Genomic DNA, 19,599 nt, shown 5'->3' with positions numbered 1-19,599 from the left:
GAGTGAGTCGCCCGATTTCATCTTAACGCCCATAAGGTGGTCGACTTTTTAAGGCATTTTGGTGTTGGTTTTGAATCAGGTCACAAATGCTTCCGCCAACTGCTACCACATTTTGATACTTTCCTCCGGCAAGCTCTCGAACCATTTCAGGCCCAATTCACCCAAACTTGACGGGAAAATAAAGCACATAAGTGCGTCGTTCCGCCTATAGCTAGCCATAACCTGCCAGAAGTGGCTCACATGCATGTATAGATTAGTTTTTCCATCATAAAGCGTAAACTTGGGCTAGTGAAAGCCCGCAGGGAGCGGCATGGTCTCTATCTCAAGGGAGAATGGGGTGGCGCTCAACCTTGCGAAGTCTCTGTCCAAAATGACATGTACAACTGGGCGTGGTGGCGGCATTACGACGTCTTCACTAGCACGACCTCCATGGGATAGCCGCTGCATTACCAGCACCCTTTGTGCCGCCTGCCGGTGTACTTGTTCTTCCAAGACGTCCCTTAAGTCCTCCGAACGGGCGGAGTAAGAGTATCTCGACGTCGTCAACAGGCATGAGGGATGGTAGATGCTATCTCGTGCACACGACTTCTCCACCGGCGGGTCAGAGTCACCAACCTCATAGCTCCTGGTGATTGAAATAGAAGGCATCCTTCACTAGTTCTGGCTGCCTGAGCGATGGGGATGGGTGAGCTCACTGTGGTTTCCCACTCCAACAACATCCTTCCCTTTGACTTGCTGCTTCAGCGCCTCCATCTCTACCGTCATCCTTTGGATGATGGTGTTTTGGTCTCTCAGCTTATGCTCTAGGCGTTAAGCATGTGACTCTCTTCAACGTCTGTGTCCGTCCGGACTCTAATAGTGATTGGTGCTCCTGGCACGCTTATCTCACACATCTCTGGGGAGCCCTTTGGATGAAGTCTCCAGGCCTGCCATGTTTGGAATAGCGGGGGGTCCGTCTCTCCTTCGGACTGACTTTGGGGTGAAGCCGTCGACGACGGACAGTGGAGTTTTGTCGTTGTTCGCCATGAAAGATGATCTGATGAGTTTGGAGGACAAGGTTTTGTCTGCTAAAGCTTCCCACAAATAGCGCCAATTGTGCGGGAGCCAAATATTCGACGCTATCCGTATTCCTTGTATCCAAATTGTGCTTTCCTTTGATTGACCATAGAACACAAAGATGGTGAGCTACCCAGCAATGTGCTGCCGAAAAATCCCTTCAACGGTCAAGTTAGCACACTTAGAGAGAGAGATAGAAAAGAGAGGAGACAAAGTGGTAGGTGAGCTCTAATCACTAGATGTTCCATACTTGTGTATGGAGGCGCAACATCGTTTATATAGTTTCAGTGTGCGCTTCTGCGTCCATTCCCTTCTTGATATGTGGACCTGCTTTTCTCTTACATTTCCCACGTGTCAGCACTAATACAGCTAAACACCAAATGACGAAACCGCCAAACGATATTGATGCGTATGGACAGCGGAATCTTCTTCCTACAGCCCCGTCACGCTGCATAATACTTCCCACCGAGCTATGTTTAGTGCGGTGCCATGCCATCACCTTAGGACCATGTTACTTGTCCGGTCTCATCAATAATTCTTGATTGTGGACTCAACCGAGCTCCACAGTTACGACCGAGCTCTGGTTCGGTCGCATCTGGTCTTCCGAAGACAAACTTGTAGACACCCCATTTTTTATTGTCCTCAAGACTTGGACGTCATCGTTTTTGCATTCGATGATTGTGACTATTTGTTTTGGTGCCCACAGTCCTCAGCGGAATGCCCTGTCTTTGAGCCTTCAAACTCCATCCATTATGTGCCCTGTTTTGGACCAAAATCTTCAAACCTACAACCCTTGGTGGCTGTCGGCCACCAATTGAGGCTGCCAGCCACCCAAGTGGCCTGCCGGCCATCACTGGTGGATGGCTGGCCACATTAGTAGCCTGCTGGCCATTGATGCCTTTTTGCAAATATTTTCTTGATAGCTGTTCCAGCTATTGGCATAATGGGCTTGATCACCATACACATGTATGGACTGACATAACTCCACCAAAAGCTTGTTTTTCTATAAATATGGGACCTTCTCCCCCACTGTAGAGGTTTAGAAAATTTTGGAGCAAAATTCTCTCTCTCTCTCTCTCTCTCTTTCTCTCTCTTGCAATTTTATATACATTTGCTCACAAGTCCTATACTTTGGCATACACTTCCTTAATCAAACTTGATCACCATTGAGCTGAGGTCTTTAGAAGCCCCCTTGGAGCTTTAGAAGGTGTTTTTGACTTAAATTTGTGCCTAAAATTGTTGCTTGTTTCAAGAGGTATAACACTCCCCTTTTATAGTTGTTTTGCATACTTGTTTTTCCATCTCTTTCAACTGTTTTTGGGCTGATTTTGAACTGTAAAAAACTCTATTTTTATGACCTAAAGGTGGCTGTTTGAGGCCATTTTCAGTTAGGGGTTGTCTCGCACTTTTTACTTCTTTGCTTGTAAAGGTTTTGTACCTTTGTTCACCACTTTCAAACCAACTTTTTGGGGCCTTTTAACGATTGAATTTTAGAGGTTTTTTAGTGGCAAAATACTTATTTTTAAGTCCAAATTTGGAGGAGTTAGCCTCCCATCCTTGTGTCTTGTTTGCATGCTTAATTAGCTTCATATGTTAGCATGTTTTTCTAGCTTAACGTAGCTCAAGTCCAGCATGTTTTAGCCTCTGAAATAGCCTGCTTTAGCTCTATTTGGGGCTAGTTAGTTCATTGGAGTCTTGTTTTGTACGGTTGTAGTGTAATAGTCCTCACAAGTTGGTGTTTTAGGGTTTTAGCCACCTCTTGTTTGAGTTGATAGCATCTTTTGGTGATGTTTTTCACTCTATTTCAGCACTATAAACTCTCCAACCTCCCTCTTTGATTCACTCTTTCATTTGCTTTTGAGGGTTGTTTCAAGTTTGGGATCCTTTAAGCTTGAGATTGAGGTCATGCCTAATGGTTTACTCTTTGAGGGTTCATTATCAAAGGCATGATCTCTCACTTGCCTTACATAATCCCTTGGTTGACACTTCTTTCATCTTAGAGGACACTCACCAAATGGACTAATTGATTATAGAATGATTTGGTAACTAAAATGTGTAAACAAAATTGGCAAGTAAAAGTGGCAAGATAAGAACTTCTTTGTGTTGCATTGCATGTATTCAAATCGAACGTTAATTTGAACACAAGGAAAATGGGACATTTCATACTCAAAAATAATGAAATGTGCCACTTTCCTAGGTCACCGTTGCCCTAAATCATGCATGATAGGGTGATAGCATTTGAGTCTTGTTTCGCATTCATTGAACTTGTACAAAATTGGTCCCTTAGCTATCATGCATGGAAATTGCTTGATTGATGGTTTGAGGGCCTAGTGTATCACTCCTTTAAGCTTCGTTTGATGATAAAGGGTGATACACAGTACAAACAACTTGTGAGAATACCCTTTCTTTACCCTGTGTGCTCTCTGTTGCACAAAAAAGTGGTGTATCATTAGTGGCCTGCCAGCCACCAGTGATGGACAACAACCCCTCAATGGTGCCTGCCGGCCACCAATGAATTTTGAGCAGTGTGCTTGTAAGGCATGGCAGAGTTGATCTGGAGAAGGAAATGATGCAAGGGTTGTGCAAACAGAAGCATCCGAGGGCAAATAGAGGATGTTCTTCAGGTGGAAACCGAACACGCATGCATCCCTCATTTCCCGAAGCCATTTTAGTTAATTTGCTTAGTTAATTAGTTGTAGGTAATTCGTGCAAATGTTGTAACTATTTAGGTAGATTAGTTACTTAATTCATGATGTAATTAATTAGCTTAGTTGCTTTGTAATTAATTAGTTAAGTATTTAGCTAATTAGTTTGTTTTGTAATATCTAATTAACTTAGATAGTTAATTATTTAATTGTTTTACTTAATTAGCTTAGAATAGTTAGTTAATTCATTTAAAGTGTTGTAATAATTAGCTTAGTTTAGCTAGCTAGTTAGCTTTTATTCATTCGGATCCTCCTTCGTGAGGGCGTAATGTTATAATAAGTGTGCGTGCGTATGTGTATGTCTTCCAACCCCACGTCTTTTTTCCTTTTATTTACCTTCTTTTGATAGTTAGATTAGGGATATGTTTCAATTAGCATACCTTATGCCTTATGCTTGCATCCATTCATTCGTATTGCATGTATCGGGGCTCGGCGCATCATTCAAACTGCATTGCAATTTCAAATAATTCTTTAAATATGTGTTTAACCGCATGTTGTTTAAATTGCCTCATATGCCATGCTTAGTAGCCGAGCCTATTAAATTGCATTCATTGCATGTGTTGCATTAGTCATAATTAAATAGTTAGAAATCATTCATATTTTTCTAACTCATATTTTCTTAGCTTGGAGTACTAGGTGAGTTTTACGCTTTAGCATACTTACATGAATGTGAATGTTGCCATGTTTAGCATGCTTACCATGAGGCTATGTGCTTAAATGATAAACTGCTTGAATGCCTGTGGATGAAGGCTTGTTGTTTGAATTGGAACGATTCAACAAATGTGTGTTTTAAGCCCACTTTGTTGAGTGGCAAATCATGTTTTAAGCCCACTATGTTTGGTGGCAAATTTGCAAACTTTTAAGCCTACTTGAGGTGGCAAATTCAAACCATTTTCACAAACAAACATGAGAAGGATTTGCAGATCCGGGGATCTTGTCAGGGGACAACTAGTGTTTGTTTCACTCCTACCGATTACCAGACGGAGGAGGATCAGGCAGAATTCACCAATCCAGCAATCACCTTTTACTTCACTTGCGCCCAGTCAGGCCCAGTCTTTTATTTCTACTCCAGAAAGAGAGTATTTGCCAATTCTGATAACTCAACATCCCCCAGTCAGCATGGAAGATATGTTTCGTCAGCTCTAGCAGACCATTGAGACTATGCAGCTAGATGCTGCCCGCCAAGCTGAGGTCACAGCCCGCCAAGCTGACGTGATAGATAGGCTTCAGTAACAGCAACCACAACCTGTAGTAGCCTCTGCATCCCATGCACCCCCAGCAGGAATTTCGACACCCGAGGTCATAGTTAATGTCCAAGAAAATATGGGCATTCCGGCAGATCCAATCCCACCTCAAACCTCCAAGGCACCAGTTTAGCAAACCGAGGTGACATTTGAATTCAAGGTTGACCCCACTGCATTGAAGGTCAACAAGCTAGAAAAGCTCTTCAAAAGGGCACAGGGCGTGAATTCAATCCCTGACATTGAGGATGGATACACAGACGCCGCAATGACTCTACCAGACATATTCAAGATGTCGTACATAGACTGGTTTGACGGCTCCAGTGATTCAATGGTCCATTTACATTTATTCTCTGATATCCTACGACCAATGGGTCTCACCAGACTTCAGAAGTTGTCGCTTTTTGGCCAAACCCTGCCGGGCATAGCAACCAGCTGGTACGCAAAATTGGAAGACTCCGTGAAACGAAACTGGGAGGAAATAGCCGAGGCCTTCATCACGCAATACTCTTACAATACCCAAATCGAGGTCACTACCCGTGATCTTGAAGCGACCTGTTAAGAGCCAAAGGAGGGCTTCTCGGACTTTGTGACCCGATGGAGGGCCAAGGCCTATATGATGACTATCCAGCCATCTGAAAAGGACCAAATCAGAATGGTGGTCCACAACCTGCAAGGGAGATTATTACAGAAGATGATAGTCTTGCCTTTGTTTACATTTGCTGAGCTCCATAAGATAAGGGTTCAAATTAAGGATACGATGAAGAAGGGGCTGATAGACCATGAAAAGGAACAGCCCAAGAGGCCCTTTACACAATTCCAACGCAACAACGAGTGGTAGCACTTCTGTATGGCCTTCGGATGTGAGTATGGTCACTACCACACCCAAAACTGCCAACTCGTTCGCCAATACATCCAACACAACTCCTCAAATCTCAACTAGCTAAGCTCGATCTCAAAAGGTCTTTACCCCGCTCTATATGCCTTTGTCCAAAGCCTTAGGGGTCCTGATTAGAAAGGGGCATCTTAAGCTGTTGGAACAATGCCCTCTACCCGATCCTCTCCCTCTAAAACACAACTCGGCCAAATATTGTGCTTTTCACCAACAGCACAGTCATGACACTAATCAATGCTATAGGCTGCGTCATGAGATTCAAGATCTCATTGACAATAAGGTGATAGCACCTCCCCAAAAACCCAACATCACTACAAATCCTCTCCCACCACATAACCAAGTCCCTCCACCCCGGCATATAATCCCCATCCGCACACTGGCCGTCTGTTATGACCCCAGTATATACATCACCCCTTCTTACCTACCTAAGTCAGCATTGTTCATCCCTGAGAGCACAGACTTGTGCATGATGAACATGTCTACACTCCAACCCGAATCAGTGGTAGTGACTGTGGAAGATAGAAGAAGGTCAGCCTTGGTGGAGAACTTCAGTCCATTGCCCGAGGGCTTTGAGGACTTATCTGAAGGAATGTGCCAATCAATCAAGCTAAGCCAAAAGTGGTGTTGCCGACTGAGATGGAGGTCGGTGTAGTTTGAGAAGATGGGCCAAGTCAGGGATTAGATGATCTAGCCAACCTAGAGGAGGATATAGACAATTTGCAATTCTTTGATAAGCAAGATCAAGGGGACGTGCATATTGATTGGTTTGACTTGAACGGGACAACAGAAAATTCTGGGCGGCTAAGTGATGAACCGGATAAAGATAAGGGAACTGAATCAAAGCTAGAAGAACAGAAAGCGGGAACCACTGCAATGGCCGGAATAGTCGATGGAAAGGGTAAACTGCCAGAAAACACCACTGTAAAACAATTGGCTTAGGAACTAGGCACTGTTAGTACTGTACATATAGAGCAAGAAGCCACGCTAGTGCGGTTTGGGCAAGAAATGAGTGAAAACAACCGAGAAATTAGAAAAACTCAACACCCTGCGGGGAATGTTTGTGATAATAAAATGATCTGAAAGGAGTCGGATTAGTGCTTGTCAGCTGCCAAAGGGGTCTGGTGGGATGACAACGACCTACACTTGGCCCATACCGATGAGGATTGGGGTGAAGACCTTCCTGACAACACTTGGTATGTGGAAGAAGTCAACCATATGACAATAAGTGACCGATACTTCAAACTACCGCATCTGGACCAACCCGAAGCCTCTGGAAAGGACAAAAAGGTAGAGAAACAGAAGGAAAAGCAATTAGAGGAAGAGGCTGTGCTGAAACAGTTGAAGAAAATTCAAGCTGATATATCTATCTAGGGTCTACTTATGGCTTCGCAAGTGCACAGACAGGCTGTACTGTCGGCGATGGATAAAGCTAAGTTGTCCATTGACACCACCCCAGAACAACTGGTGGGATTAGTCTTCCCGGGAGGCGCTGTGCCAACTCTAACCTTTTCAAACAAGGAACTGCGACCGAAAGGCTCTGCACACAATAAGCCTCTATACATATCCGTAGAGTGCCGAGAAAAGTGGATACCGGTGGTATTGGTCGACACCAGGTCAACAATCAACATCTGTCCTTGCTGCACGGCTTATGCTATTGGTCTAAAATCGACCGATTTTGTGCTTACAGCCCAAGTGATCTGGGCGTATGACAATACAAGCAGAGAGGTGATGGGGACAGTGCAGATCAGAGTATAGGTTGGCCCAACTCAACAGGACATCGAGTTCCATGTCCTGGATGTTTCGGCCACTTTCAACTTACTATTTGGGTGACCCTGGCTGCACCAAGTGAAAGCTATCTCTTCAACCCTTCACCAAATGCTGAAATAGCCCCACGAAAAAGGAGTGGCCATAGTCTTCGGGAATTCATCTATACATCCTCTACCAGAGGTCACTACACCTATGCTGGAGATTGTGCATGGCGAAGAGGATGTTTTCCTTTTGGGGTTTACCTTGGTTGAGGCCTGGGTAGTGCAGAATATCTTGGCCATCGATGAAGGCTTGTATGTCAACGCCCAATCTGTATACCTCATGAACAAGCTGCAGCACATGCCCGGAATGGGATTAGGAAGAAGTGGCTGGAAGGACATTACTTCATTGGCCGATGTGCCATATAACCCACATGCCTTTGGTCTTGGCTATACGCCTACCAAAGAGGACTGGGTAAGGAAAGGAAAAGAGATGGCAAGAAGAGCCAGAGCTAAGTAGATCGGAAAGCGTTATGAGCTTGTGCACCGACCTATCTGGAGAACCCTTAATAGTCATTTTGTTCAGGAGGGTGAAGACTTCCCATTCTACATTTTTCCCGAGCTGTGGTCCAATTCTGAGAAGCAACGAGTTCCCGGCTTTGAGATTTTCTTTGACTTGCAGCTGCAAGACAGTGACACAGAGGAAATAGTAGAACCGACTGCTGAAGCTGCAAAGAGCACAGAAAGTGATTCCAACAACAGTGAACTTGAAGTAGGAACAAAACTGGCATGTCTCCTTTCAGATCCTCCGATCAACTCAGAGAACTTGGGGGATAACCTGACTGTTTCCATGATCGGGGACCAACCGGGTTTGAACCCTTCTAGTAGTATCTTGGATGCATCTGACGCACCATCCCTCATTTGGTAGCTGGAGGAGAGCTACCTGTCTAGCAGTTCTGAGTCGGGTAGTGAACCAGAATCTGATTCCACAGAGTCTGTGGAGTCGGAATCAGATTCCAGTTCTTCTGAGTCTAGGTCCTGTATTCCTGAGGTTAATAACCCGGATGCCAAGGTTTTGTCCAGGTCGTCCTTTTTTTTTCCTTTGAGTCAGTTGTAACCAAGGAACTGGATCAGCTTGATCTGGTGAATGAGAATGCCACTACAAATTCTGAGTAATTCTATGTGCCTCTTGTTTATTGCATTGATCATAATTTTCAAAATTTTAATGAAAACGATGAGGAAGGAATTCCTCTAGTTTTGAAAATTTTGATTAATCGAGAGGATGAGAGGTTAGCAAAACCCCTTGCTGATGAAATCATTGCTTTTAATATGGGTATTGAAAAGGATCCATGTCTGGTCCAGATCGGGTCCACGTTGTCCTCGGAGAAGTGCGAGCGCTTAGTCGTTTTATTAAAAGATTTCAAAGATGTTTTTGCGTGGTTCTACGAAGACATGCCTGAAATCGATCCTAAGATTGTACAGCATCGGATCCCTCTTGACCCCGAGGCTCCACCCATCAAGCAGAAGTTGCAAAGAATATGCCCGGATTGGGCTTTGAAGATTAAGGAAAAGGTCACCAAGTAGATAAACACAGGGTTCTTGCTAGTATCTGAGTACCCAACTTGGTTGGCCAACATCGTCCCAATGCCGAAGAAAGACGGTAGAATTCGGGTGTGTGTGGACTTTAGGGATTTGAACAGAGCAAGTCCGAAGGACGATTTTCCTCTACCGCACATTGATGAATTAGTGGACTTTACCATGGGCCATGCATTGCTCTCCTTCATGGATGGATTTTTCAGGTATAACCAGATTCTAATGGCACCCGAAAACAGAGAGAAAACTGTTTTCACTACGTCATGGGGAACCTACTGCTATTGGGTGATGCCTTTTGGGTTGAAGAATGCTGGGGCTACTTATCAACGAGCTGCAACCACAATTCTGCATGATACGATCCATAAAGAGGTCAAGGTGTACGTGGACGACATGATTGTCAAATCCAAGGAAAGAGAGGGCCACTATACCGCCTTGAAGAAATTCTTTCAATGAATCAGAGAATATATACTGTGGTTGAATCCACAGAAGTGTACTTTCGGTGTAACAGCAAGGAAAATGTTGGGTTTCTTGATCACACAGAGGGGCAACGAGGTAGATCCTTCCAAAATAAAGGCCATCCTAGAAATGCCACCACCAAGGACTGAAAAGGAGGTACGAGACTTTCTGGGTAAAATACAATTCATAAGACAGTTTATCTCTAAATTAACCTTGACTTGAGAACCACTATTTGGTCTCCTAAAAAAAGGGAAGAAATTTCGATGGGATGATCGATGTTAATTCGCTTTCGAGCAGATCAAGCAGTACCTTCAAAATCCACCCGTGTTGTCGCCGCCAGAGCCAGGAAAGCCCTTGATTTTGTATCTATTAGTAACGGACACAACGATAGGATGCATGCTTGCTTAGGAATCTGATGATTGGGTGGAGAAAGCCATCTATTGCTTGAGTAAGAAAATGCTGGATTATGAGACCCGTTACACCCTGCTGGAGAAAGCTTGCCTAGCCTTGGTATGGGCTACTAGGAAGTTGAGGCACTACCTGTTAGCTCACTTCGTAATTTTGGTTTCGAGATTAGATCACATCAAATATCTCTTTCAGAAACCAGTGCTTATGGGTAGGCTAGCCCGTTGGTTACTTCTTCTCTTCGAATTTGATCTGAAGTATGTTACTCGCAAGTCTGTCAAGGGGAGAGCTGTAGCAAAGTTCCTAGCAAATCACTCAGTGGAAGGGGATGAAGCGGTAGAATACTTGTTCCCAAATAAAGCTATTCTGTGAGTCGAGGAAGAGATTTGGACAATGTACTTTGATGGAGCATCTAAGCAGTACGGTTATGGGATAAAGGAGTTATTGATAGCACCCGACAATTCCCATATACCCTTAGCCTTCAAACTCCGGTTCAAGGTGTCCAATAACGAAGCAGAATATGAGGCATGTATCACTGGTTTGGAAGCCGCCCTGGAACTAGGGGCAAGAAGGTTGGACGTCATTTGGGACTCGAACCTAGTTGTGTCTCAAGCAAAAGGAGACTGAAAGGTCAAAGAAGAAAAGATGAAGATCTATCACTAGACCTTGGATGTTCTAATTCCTAGGTTTGCGAAGCTGACCTTCACACATCTACTAAGAGAGAACAACAGGTTCGCTGATGCCTTATTAACTCTATCTTCTATGATAGACATCCCATTTAGAGTTTGGATGCGTCCGATCATCATTAAGCAGAAATACATGCCGGCCTATGAAACTATCGCCGCAATAGATGAGGTGCAAGATCAAAACCCTTGGTACTACGATATTTGGAACTTCTTAGAAAAGGAGGTTTATCCACCAGAGGCAAATACCAAAGATAAGAGGGCAATACGGTGGATGGTCGTTCAATTTATCATCTGCAGAGGTAAAATGTACAAGAGGGGTCATATGGGAATGCACAAGTTGTGTGTCGATGCAAAGGAATCAAAGCACCTAATGGAGGTCATCCATGGGGGAGAGTGTGGAGCGCACATGAACGGAGTAATGTTAGCCTGCAAAATTCTCAGGCAAGGTTACTATTGGTCTACTATGGTGGAGGATTGTATCGATTTTGTTCGGCGATGCCACAAATGCCAAATTCATGCCAATCATATGAACATTCTACCGTCGAAGCTATACAACATGACTTCATCATGGCATTTCTCAGTCTGGGGAATCGACGTCATTGGCACAGTCACACCAAAAAGGTCAAATGGGCATAAATACATTCTGGTAGCAATTGATTACTTCACGAAGTGGGTGGAAGCTCAGTCTTATGCAGTGTTGAAAGCAGCGCATGTGGCTAAGTTCATCCGAAACAACATCATTTGTCATTATGGAGTCCCGAATGAGATTATTTCAGATAATGGCTCCCATTTTAAGAAAGAAGTGATAGATTTGTTGGAGAAATACAACGTGGCTTTTCATAAGTCATCCACATACCAGCCGCAAACCAATGGAGCTGTGGAGGCCGCTAAAAAGAACATTAAGCACATTCTACAGAAGATGGTTGAGACCTACAGGGACTGGCTAGACAAATTGCCATTTGCACTCTGGGGCTATAGAACTTCAATTCGGACATCTCCTGGGGCAACTCCCTACTCTCTTATTTATGGTACGGAAACTGTTCTGTCAATTAAAATAGAAGTACCGTCACTGCGAGTTATGGCTGAGTGTCAAATAGCAGAGGTGGATTGGCAGCAAAACAGGTTTGAAGAACTCATGTTGTTTGATGAGAGAAGACTAAAAGCACTGTACCATGTTCAAGGCTATCAGCTCAGGATTGCTAGGGCTTTTAACAAGAAGGTTAAGTACAGGAATCTTAAAGAAGGGGATTTGGTGCTAAAAGACAACCGAGCTCCCATTCATGACCCTAGGGGGAAGTTCAAACCCAATTGGACTGGTCCTTACATCATCAAAACTGTCTGGTCGGGTGGAGCTGTTATTCTCATGGACTTGGATGGCCTAGAATTTTTCCAACCGATCAATATGGACAAATTGAAGAAATACTATCCCCGAGGGGCTCGCTAGGCCGAAAACCCAAAAGGGCAGGCTTGGCAAAAGTTAGAGCACAAAAAATTAGAAAAAAGAAAAATTGAGCTCGCAAGGTAGAAAACCCTAAAGGGCGGCCTTGGCAAAAGTTAGAGCGCAAAAGGAGAGCGTTAATACTCGAGTGAACCCAAACCGAACTACGTAAGGCCTGATTCCCATCTTCAGGATACGTAGGCAACTTCATCTTGGAGTTCAGCTGTAAACACCTCCAACTTAACTATCATGTCCATGTGTTTGATCAGGTCATCTTTGTTTGTTCTTTATCTGAAAGTTTGGTTATGATCCTTACTTTGAGAGAAGAACTAGTTATAGTGCCGCACAATGCTATTCAGTCAAGAGGCAGTTTGTGATCTTTGGATTTGGGGTTGTACATCTCAAGGATAGATTTTGTGCGTGTCAAGTTGTGATCCTTATCGAAAATGGTTTTGAAAAGTTTGATAAAAGTTGGTTTTTGCTCAAAATTTACCTTTTATAATTTAGACCATTTTTGGACCAAAAGGAAAAACTTTCAGTGCTCGTAACTTTAATTTCATTGATTGCAATACAAAGTTCTCCAACTCTCGATACAAATCAAAGTTGCTTTCATTACATTCATAAAACTTGAAAAGTAAGATCAAAGCAATAAATTAAGGGCATAGATGAGTCAGGTGTTCCTGTGTCCCCCGCTCGTGCTTGTGGAAGCTTCTAATGCTAAAACAAGCCCGGATTATGCCTCATCTTCGAGCCAAGACAGGCACTCGCCAGAAAGGGCGCAGCTGAAACTAGGGGCAGGAGCCAGAAGCTCTTTTATCCTCCAAGTAGTAAGGTACCTAGCAAAATGTGAACCTCGGACGGGGAATGAAACCGGGTACTCTACCCCCTTCTCTGGGCAAGTTTGATCATGTCCAAATAGACGCCTGAACTGGAACAGAAAGTAAAATGCACAGTGTCAGGCCAATCAGCTGAATGCCAGGTTGCCGAGTCATGTTGTAGCTCATTTCAGTCAAATTAAGCCAGGGGCAACGCCAAACAATGTCAGCAGCAAACCTGTTGCACATCCAGTGGCACGACCATCTCTCATTCGGGAAATTCACTAGTTATTGGCGAAAAAAGTATGCTCGGGCTGAGTATGCTGGGCAAGAGTCCACTACCTTCAGCTTGTCCATAAGCCATATCTGGGGAGGGATGAAAGAAAAGAGAGATTAAAGAATAGAGAGATGTATGTTGAGAGAAAAGTGAGAAAAAGGCTTTGAGAGAAAAATAGAGCATGAGTGCCAAGAGATATGAGAAACACATATTAGAAAGGGTGGGAAACATTACCTGTAAAAGTAGTGGACTCCCTGCGAATTTGCTTGTCTCTCGTCGATGAAAGGCATCTAAGCCCATCAAAGTCTCGGCCAATGCTAAACTAATGCAACTCTTGCCCTCTTTCAAACCTTGGGCCACTTCAATGAGCCGAGTGCTAGATCCATCGAAACGGGGGGCAAGAAGGAAATGAGCTAACATGCACAAACATAGGGCGTGTTGCCGAAAACCCCGCCAAAGAAGGTTGCCTCGGTCGCCAACTTTAGAAAATCGATGAATCAGACTGGGGATGTCCAGCTCTCCATTGTGAACCAAGGATCGGGCCTCATGTAGAATAAGCCCGCACATTCGTCCCAAGGCTTGGATGTGACCAAAACAGGGCTATAGCAAGATTTCCTCATCGCGTCGAGACTCCATAAGCACTTGAAATTCTTCGATCGTTGGCATATCTCTTGTCCCCCGAAGCTAAAGACTTGTGTGATTGGGTTCCAACACGTAGCCGCGGCGTGAAGGAACGGAAAACAAAGCAAAGAATGACTCAGCGAAAATAGTGCATTTATACTGAAACCTCAGAAATTCACATTTTCCGAGCCATCCGAAGTTCCAATCCAATCTGAGAGTTTTTCGGCAAGAAATGGCTCCATTTGTGAAGAATTTGCAACTGAAATGAAGAAACTACGAGGTCCAAGCTTTTTTAGAAGATAAGGCAATGAGTGGAAGCCAGCTGTCAACAATCTGGAGGTTTCGCACATTAGTAGCCGGCAGGCCACTATTGGTGGTCGGCACATTCCATCCTTGGCCGGTATGTGGCCGGCAAGCTCTCTAAGTGGCCGGCATCTGTCTTGTGCGTTCTGCTGTCCACCTATGTGCTGAGAATGCTGAAAACATGTGTTCTGTTCTGTTCTTTATGCTTTTTAAGGTTTTGTTTTGAGTCCTTTTAGTTTTAGCAAGTTTGTTGAGTTGTATTCAAGTTGTTTTGTTTTGTTTATTGAGTTGTTTTGCTTATCGAGTTGTTGCTATTTTGATTATCGAGTTGTATGTTGTGGTTAGAACTTCAGTTGTTGGTTGATTCATTACCTCATTAAGACTGTTGTGACAATAGAAGTATTCAGTTTTCAATATCAAATTCAATCTCCATTTCGTGCTAAGTGGTGCTCATGATGCAAAATACAACACTTTTTCAAAGAAAAACTGGTTTTCATTCCAATCATGGTTGTCTTTTTTTACAAAAGCACAGTACAAGTTTTTAAAGCAAATGAAACCTATCAAAAGCTGTACAAAGTGCTAACACTACTAACAAAAAAAAAAAACTACGCAAAAATATAAGAAAATCAGCGCTAGCCATCTCAGGCTCGAGGAGCCCTCTTCGTCCTCTTCCTGGGCAAGGACTCAGAGCTGTCTCCATCAGCACCGCTATCTGATTTAGGTGCTAAGCCAGAACCGGAATCATCACCACTCTCTGCCTGAAAGCCCGGCTCAGCATCACCTCCACTCTCAGATCTAGAGTCATTGTCATCTCCACTCTCAGAGGACTTAGAATGTAGACTCATTGCCTTCTCAGAGCTGCTTGTCTCGACATCGTCATCACTCAACACTGGCTCTGAGGGGCTCCTCCAGCCTCGACCACTACGTCCTTCTCGGCTGCGCACTGGGGCCTATCTCTCCCTCCCCTCTGCTGCTGGAGGAGGTGGTGATGGTGTAGGTGCGGCTGCTGTCGATAGTGCTATCAGTATGGATGGAACTTGAAAAGATACAGTATTGCATAAGATACAAAGTATAGTTGCAAATACAGTATGATGAAAATAGTGGAATGCAATGAGCCGGATACAGTGCAAGTATAGTACAGTGTGTTAGTGCAACATAGCAGTGTGATGTGACAAGGGGCAAAATGCATACCATGAGATGAGTATCAATGCTTTAGTCAGAATGCAGTGCACAACAATGTGGAACATGCTAAAATGCGGGCAGAAAGTAGAAAAAGAATACTTGAATGCCATAGAGGCTAAGTAGTGCCTCCCTCCTCAAAATCATGCTCTCGAACGAGGCTACTATCTCGAGCAATCCCTCAGTGTATCCTGGGGGTGCTTGTAAATGTATTGAGTATGATCAATATTTGGAATGAACAAATTTTAGAAGGAAAATTGAGAGCTAGAAAAAATATGGTACATGCCGGAGGTACATCGTGAGCTCGAACGTATCTATGCCCGACCTTTGCTGGCTCAATCAGAATCTGATACGACGTCCTGACCGGCCTCCAGCATATCAGTGTGGTCGGGATCTCTAGCCAACCAGTAGCCTGTCCAGCGGAAGGAACCCCTCTAGCCATGGCCCTCGTCCCCCGGGTCCTACTCGCCGAAGGGGCATCTACTGCTCTACCTGCACGAGCATGAGCACCGTCAAGGGAGGCATCAAATGTGTCTGGATGAATGTAGCATAATCTCCCTCTCCAATGAAGTAGTCGGCATCCAAGCCCCCGGTAAACTAAATCATCTCCTGGGATGAGAGACTCTTTGTTGCTCTCATAGATGGCGGGGGCGGTATGGGGGCTATAGGCTGAGGAAAACCTAAGGTCTAGCACACGAAGCGCTCGCCTAGAAACTAGGCTCGGCAAACTAGGCCCTCAAGTAGAAGCCGAAAACGGGAAGCCCTTCGAGCTCCGGCATACTAGTCCCGGACTCCATCCGACATCGTCGCCCAAGGCTGCCAAGCAATCTGTAAACAGAGAATGCACAGATTGTTTAGTTGCAATATGAATCAAAGCTGAAATAAAGCAAAAACAACTATGAGTTTTGAGTTACCTCCGCGGCAGTCACTGTATCGAAGTATCGACGAAAGAATACGAAGGTCTCCCAGGTCATCCGCAGGCATCTCTCGTCATACCAGTGAGAGCAGGGCATAGCAGGAAGCATCTCTACCTCTGGCTCTAGGGCAAGGGTAGGGAAATATGTGTATACCCATAGCTACAAGGAAAAGGCAACAGTAAGTATACAGTGTATAGAAAAGCAGAACACAAGATAGAGAAAGCAAAATGTGCGTACAGTTTACAGAAAGTACAGATACAGAGTGCAGGAAATAGCATATGTATATAGCAAACAGAAAGTACAGATGTAGAATGCAGAAAGCAGAATGGGTAGTACAGTATACAGAAAGTGCAAGTATAGATACAGAGGATGTAGAATGTGCAGTGCAGAAAGCGCAATATATAGGTGTAAACAATGTAGTGTGCAGTGTACAGAAAGTGCAAAGCAGAAAGCACAGAAATGGCGAGCAGAAAATGTAAAGCAGAAATGTAAAGCATACCTCCTAAGCTCGCCAGTAGCCTCCGATTCTATCTCCCCTCCTGCAGGATGTCGAGCTCATATAGCCCTACAATGTGGCTAGGCTAGCACCGCCCCAATCATAAAGCCGGACCTGAGATAAGTCCACCAGAGCGCTCAAGAGATATAACCCCACAGTGTTCCACCTGTTTGTAAACAAGGTGGTGCCGAACAGGAACATCAAGAAGCCTCAGGCATAATGCTCGGTCTCTTCCGGGATCTCTGGCTCTCTCCCTCGAAAATGCTTGGCGAACTAGCTGTATCGTACCATCCCCGGTTGAAAGAGAGGCGGACATGCTCCTTGCAAGGTGTAGCCAGGCGGCCTCCCACTCACCCATGTCCATATCATAAGGAATCCGATGACCCCCTACTTCTACGCCTGTGAGCATGGCGAAGTCATAGGCAGTCATCGTCATCTCCCTAGTAGCAGAGAAGTGGAAGGAGTCGGTGGTATCCCACCACCGCTCCACTAATGCATTAAGAAGTGGGCGACTTGCGATATGGCGCGACAACCCCAGGCAGAATAAGCCGAAGCAGGCCTCGTCGATGATGTAACGGACACCAGCAAGAAGCTCCACGTACCAGTTCCTCACGGACGTAGCTCCATAGCCTCTGATAGCACGTGAGTCTTCCTGTGATCAAAATAGTGATATACAGTGATATAAGAACAAACAAGTGCAAAGGCAATGTAAGAAATATAGTGCAAAAGTGTGATTAGAGCAAGGAACGCAGTTAAAGTAAGAAATGCAATGTATAGTGAAGAAAACATGAGAATACAGTGTATACCTCAGTGGCACCGTAAGTCAAATAGGAGTGCGGCTCTCGTAGCAAGAGGTCCTCCCATGTGCGTTGCGCAAGTGCTCTGAATTACCTGATCCCCCCAGGAGGTAGCACATGTATCTAAGGATGGTTTGTCGCCGGATCAAAGGGTCGAATCCCGAGTGGTAGTAGCATTGGCTTAGGCTCCGTCTCCATCTCTAGAGACAACTGGGGTGGGATCTTTGGGAGAGCTCTATCGTGAGGTATGTCATCCGTCATCTAGAAAGAAGATGAGAAAGTGGTCGAAAATGGAGGAAAAATGGCAAACTTAGAAAAAGTCAACCCTAAGAAAGAGAAAGTGGAGGAAAAAGTCAAAGCCTGGAAAAAGGTGCAAAACCCAAGAGAAACTCGAGGAGAATAAGCCTCAAAAGGTGAAACTCCAAGAAAAACGCCGAAATCAAATTTCAATCGGTTCAAAACAAAGTAAACAAAGAGGGTTTAGCGAATAAATTTCGTGTGGGGCATTGGAAAATGCGTAGAAAGCGCGGATCTAGAGAGAAGGGGTGCCTAGAGAGAGAGGGAGGAAGATTTCCACCCTAGAGAAGTGAGGAATTGGAGTATGGAGCCCTATACTTAAAGACCCAAGGCAAATTGACCAATTTGCCCTGAATCTGCCACGGGTGGTCGGCAGGCCACCATTGGTGGCCAGCAATGAGCACTGGTGGCTGGCAAGAGTTCTGAGGCTTCCCTTGGAGTCCTAATGCTACTTTGTGTCTTTGGTCTTCAAGGATCGAAGGGCTTGTTCATTGTTTGGTTCAAAATGTCTCTACAGAAGCTCGAAATTGTGTTTTCAGTGCGCGACGTTCGTCACTTGTCAACGTGGACGAGGTGTATCCTTTAAATACATTGCAATTCTTCCGAGAGGTGAATCGGAAGTTGCCTTTGAGTTTATTTCGTCAAATCATGCTTTGTTATCTTACATAGAATGTGCATTTCTTTTTTGTTGTTGCATGGAACGTACACTTCACTTTGTGGCATAGAATATGCATTTCACATATGTTGTTGTAAAATGTTGTTGTAAAATGTGCATCTCACGGGAATTGTGTGTGCATGTTGCATTCACTTTTCAATCATGCATAGAATATGCTTATGCTTTTGTTTCTTGCATAGAATATGCCATTAACATTGTATCTCGATTGTTTGTCTCGCATGGGACATGCATTCATACTGTCGAACTTGTTAAGTCTCTTTCCTACACATGCACGATATTGTATGTGCGGTTCATTCAGAGGAGTTCTAGTTGAAATCACTCGTGCCGTTTGGTTCGAATCTTTCCACCTATCCTCCAATCGCGTGTGACGCACTAGGATTGTTCCCCTCGGTTAAAAACACTCGGGTATGCCCGGTGTTCACACCACCCTGCGGTTAAAAACACTTGGGTACGGACATTGTTCACACCACCCTTCGGTTAAAAACATCTGGGTACGCCTGGTGTTCACACCACTCTTCGGTTAAAAACACTCGGGTACGCCCGGTGTTCACACCACCCTTTGGTGAAAAACATTCGAGTGCGTCCCGGTGTTCACACCAACCCTTCGGTTAAAACCATTCGGGTGCATCCCGGTGTTCACACCAAGCCTTCGGTTAAAAACACTCGAGTGCGCCTGCTGTTCACACCATTCTTCCTCCTCTCGCGTGTAACGCATTAGGATTTCCAATCGATTAAAAACATTCGGGTGCGCTCGGTGTTCACACCATCCTTTTTCTTTTCACATGCAATGCATTAGAATCTCAGTTGAGGCATCAGGTGTGCCCGACGGTTATGTCACTCTTCGCCTTTCCTACGCGTCGCGTAGTTAAGCTTGTATAATTTTCTTATGTCCTTTCTGCATGAAGTGTGGTTTGGCTCGTGATTCCCATGCGTGGCGTGTTTTATTCGCTTACTTCTTTTCATGTTTGAGATTGTTGTACCTTGTTTCGGTTTATTTGAAT

The sequence above is a fragment of the Camellia sinensis genome, chromosome 5, assembly GCF_055761805.1.
Source record: "Camellia sinensis isolate YWXY chromosome 5, ASM5576180v1, whole genome shotgun sequence".
Taxonomy (NCBI): domain Eukaryota; kingdom Viridiplantae; phylum Streptophyta; class Magnoliopsida; order Ericales; family Theaceae; genus Camellia; species Camellia sinensis.
Note: the sequence above shows the minus strand (reverse complement) of the source record.